Source organism: Peromyscus maniculatus, chromosome 6, assembly GCF_049852395.1.
Source record: "Peromyscus maniculatus bairdii isolate BWxNUB_F1_BW_parent chromosome 6, HU_Pman_BW_mat_3.1, whole genome shotgun sequence".
NCBI lineage: Eukaryota > Metazoa > Chordata > Mammalia > Rodentia > Cricetidae > Peromyscus > Peromyscus maniculatus.
Genome location: NC_134857.1, coordinates 31499739 through 31503861, shown reverse-complemented (window position 1 = coordinate 31503861; position 4123 = coordinate 31499739). Strand labels below are relative to the sequence as shown.

The 4123-nt window shown below is 38.6% G+C and overlaps 1 pseudogene across 1 annotated transcript; it reads left to right on the top strand.

The window, feature by feature from the left end:
* The first annotated feature begins 296 nt into the window (after nucleotides 1–296).
* LOC102924412 (enhancer of rudimentary homolog pseudogene) lies at nucleotides 297–3600 on the top strand (annotated as a pseudogene). The gene is made up of 2 exons (XR_013051914.1): nucleotides 297–711; nucleotides 3428–3600. The product of XR_013051914.1 is annotated as an enhancer of rudimentary homolog pseudogene (transcript).
* Nucleotides 3601–4123: the final 523 nt, after the last annotated feature.

The window sequence follows — 4123 nt, the reverse complement described above, 5'->3', positions numbered from 1 at the left end:
GAGTTTAAATATGGACTCGTCTTTCACTTGGTGAATATGCCTTTAAGTAACTTCCACCTAAAACATATTTGTCAAAGGTTATTTAAATAAAAACACGTGCATTGGGCCAATATATTTCCTTACAGAGGTGTCTCTCAAGAACTCCAAGCACACAGTTGGATCATCAGCCGTCTTGACGTATATGGAACCACTGACAAGGAGATGTGTCCTATACGTCAGTCTTTGGATGCTCACAGGCGCAGTGCATGCACAGCGCTGTTGCACCAGCTCTCGCGAGACTAGCTGTTAGGGGCGTTGCCGCTGAGCTAGTTGGCCACGTGGTGCAGGCCCCACTGCAGGATAGCGTGACTTGCGATGACTCCCATCAAGCTGCTGGTGCAGCCTACCCAGAGTCTGGAAGGCCGAACGTACGCAGAGTACGAATCTGTGAACGAATGCATGAAAGGCATCTGTAAGATGTACGAGGAGCACCTGAAGCGGATGAACCCCCTTAGCCGGTCCATCACTTACGGCATCAGTCAGTTGTTTGAGTTTATCGACCGTCTGGTGGACCTCAGCTGCCTGGTGTTCCGAGAAGATACCCAGACCTACAAGCCTTACAACCGAGAGTGGATCAAAGAGAGGATCTACACGCTCCTCAGTCAGCAGGCACAACCAGCCGGGACATAGTCATCTGGAGGATTCCGGGACTGGGGCTGACCTGGACCACAGGTGTGTATGGTGCGGTGGTGGTCGCTATGACTCATAACTTCTTTTATCCTCATTTTGTTAGGTGTTTGATGAAATCTGGGCCTCTTTTTACTTTGAAAACTCCATTGCCCTCTTCATTGATTTTTTTCTCCTTTAACTTTTTTTTAATAATGCTCTAGATGGAAATGGTCCATATTTGCTTTATAATATTCACTATGCCAACTGCTCGAGGTAGCAAGGGGGTGGTGACACTGATATACGATGCTCTCCAGATAACTCGGTGAAAAATAAAGTTCTTTAGTTACAAGTTTACAAAGGGGGGTAGGGGGATCTGGAAAGATTCGTTTAAGCACCATATTTTAGAGGGTTCTGCTCTTGGTGACTTGACTCTATTATTTACGCTCCTGGTGAGGCAGAACAGAACAATCACCTCATAACTAACAGGAAGCAAAACGCTTAGGCAGGAATTGGGGGTGCTCAAGGTGTAGTGTAGAAAGTCATGAACTGGTGACCCACACTCAGCACATAGGTCTCTTCTCAAACAGCACTAGCAGCTATGAGCCTGGAGAGGTTGGTTTCATATTCAGATCATAAAATACAACTTAAGTTTATATTTTACTTTGATTCTATTTTAATAAGTATAATTTAACTAATAAATACATTTTTATGTCCTTACATACATACAGATAAAATGTGGTCAACAGAGATCTATGAGTTTAATTGTCCTTATTATTTCTGGTCATGTATCTAACCCCACATTCCCTTTAGTCCACCCATCCTGACATCAGAAGGAATGTGTTGCACTTCTCAATTTGTGACATTTTTAATTGACTGATTAACGTTTGTCTCTCTTGAATCATAAACAAGATTTTGTAATAACCTTATGATTAGTGAATGACTTCTCTCTCCTACGTCTAAGTGGCCATGCAAAAGAACGTGGATGTTAAGCACATTAGAATATGACCTCTCTAGTGCTAATTAAATTAGCTAACAGTTTGAAACAAATACACAGAGAGCTTTCTGATGATTGATCTCCTGATAACTGCACCAGCCGTGATGAGCTGTTATTGCTATTAGTCCCCATTTTGCAGATAGAAAAGTAAATCTCCCAGAACACATGAATTGTTCAAAGTCATATCTCTAATACTTTGGATAAAGACAAATTCTTAATGTTTTATGTCTATTTCTCATCATTCTTTTACTGTATTCATTCATTATGTAAATATTTTATGATTGGGCAAATAGCTGTTTTTCTATTTGTAAATAATGGTGTCAGTAGGATACTTTTAAATCTAGATATGGTGCTTGAAGATATTTCATTATATAATTTATGCTGTTGGACACTGAAATGAGCTGTTTAGTGATTTGCCTTGGTTTCTGTACATCATCAGGTTTGTTTCCACTGATAGGATAATGAACTCTAACTAGCATATAAATACATATGTCACCTTCATTTGTGAATCATTTAAATCGATATTTGTACTTTTTTAACATTTCACTTTCATTTTTTTTTTTTTTGCACATATGTGTAAGTACATGCATCCCATGGTGAGCTTGTGGAGAACAGAACAGTTGCAGGGGTCACCTCTTTCTACCATTTGTAGACTCCAGGGATTTAACTTAAGTCTTCCAGCTTAGCAGCAAGTGCCTTAAGTAGTTCAACTATCTCATTGCCTTCAAATTCAGATGTCAAGAGAGGATTTCATGTAGCCCAGGCTTGCCTCAGAATTGCTTTGTAGCTACAAAGCGATGTAATCTTCTCATGACCTCCCATGTGCTGAGATTACAGGTCTCTACCCAATCCTGCCTTATGTAATACTGAGGATTGAACCCAGAGCTTTGTGCTTGCTAGTCAGACACTCTACCAACACAGCTACATAACCATCCCTTTAATTTATACAGACAATACCCTTTAAAGGAAGAATAATATTTAAAATCCAGTACTTCCCACACTATTTTTCATGTGTTATATACAACAAGATCTTGTGCTTAGGAGTAAGTAGAACAGGAAGCATCAAGTATAACTCAAACTAAGCAACAGCACTAAGATACATGGCAAGGAAATGCCTGCCAGGTAATAATTTATCATTATTTTTCCAATTCAAATTCCATATAAACAAAATGAAAGATAGCACTTGTGAGAGCTACAATAAGAACTGTCTGGGCTGCTCCCAGGAGAAGTCGAACAGACTGCAATAACTAAGAATTAAAATAGGGCACAGTCAAAAAAGTGCTTGACTTCAGTCTCTGGAACTCTTGTAAAAAAAAAAAAAAAAAGCCAACCATATAAGTATATACATATAAGCACAGGAGTCTCCTTGGAGCTCATTAGCCACCAGTCATGCCTGTTTGGCAAGTTACAGGCCCAGGAGAGATTGTAATAAAGCCATGGTGGATGGTCCCTGAAAAGTAGCACCAAGCAGCATGTGTACCCACACACACATGTACCTGAATATATATGAAAATGCATGCACACACATACACATGCAAGATTCAATAAAAAAACATATAAAATTGCATTTGCATGTGTAACAAGATCTAGTTTAGAGTAGCAAGGTTGCATAAATAAGAAGAGCTTTATACAAAGAAATAATAAAATAATTTAGAAAATGTTAAATCCGAGGGGAAATTTGAAGTATAATGTGGAAAATATATTTGATAAAATGTGTGTCAATATATATTTCTTGTCTGATATGATTTCCTGAATATATATTTATATTGTTTTATTGACCCACAGGGAACATTCATGATCAAGGAGGCAAGAGTAAGCTGTAGCGACGAGCCATTTCCCATGGAAGGCTACACCTAACCTGTGAATTATTTTTCTTCACATGAGCTTTGAGAATATATGTCCTTGAAATTTGTATTGTCACCTACTAATAAAATTCAAAACAAACCATAGTAAAAGAATCGCTTTAAATTGCTTTAAATTTTAGATAGGTCTATATCAATTGCATATTAGAAAAATATTCATATTACATCTTTTTATCCTTTTTTTCTCTCCCAACACATATCCATTGTATGTATGTCTGCCATCATTGAATTTTGTCTGCTTTGGATGAGTAAGCAAGGAAACAGTAGATTCAGGGTATCCTCTTTGAGTTCCATGGGATGCTGGGAATGATTGTATGTATTGGGCTTGGCTATAAAGGTGGGAATACAGACAGACTGACTAAAAGAAAGAAATGAGGAACCATAAACTTCCAATAAAAAGCAGTCACCTTCTCACCACTACTGGTGCTGTAAGCCCCGCTGTAATCCCCTTTTTATTTTACTATTATTATTCTTTTATTCTAGCCAGGTTAGCTCATTGTACCAATGATAAAGGCATCTGATCTAAGGGGCAACAGTGGAGGTAGGTCTACCCTTCTGATTGCCCTTCTTACTCCTGTTTTGTTGGGTGGGTTCCATTTGTTCAATCCAGATGGAGCTC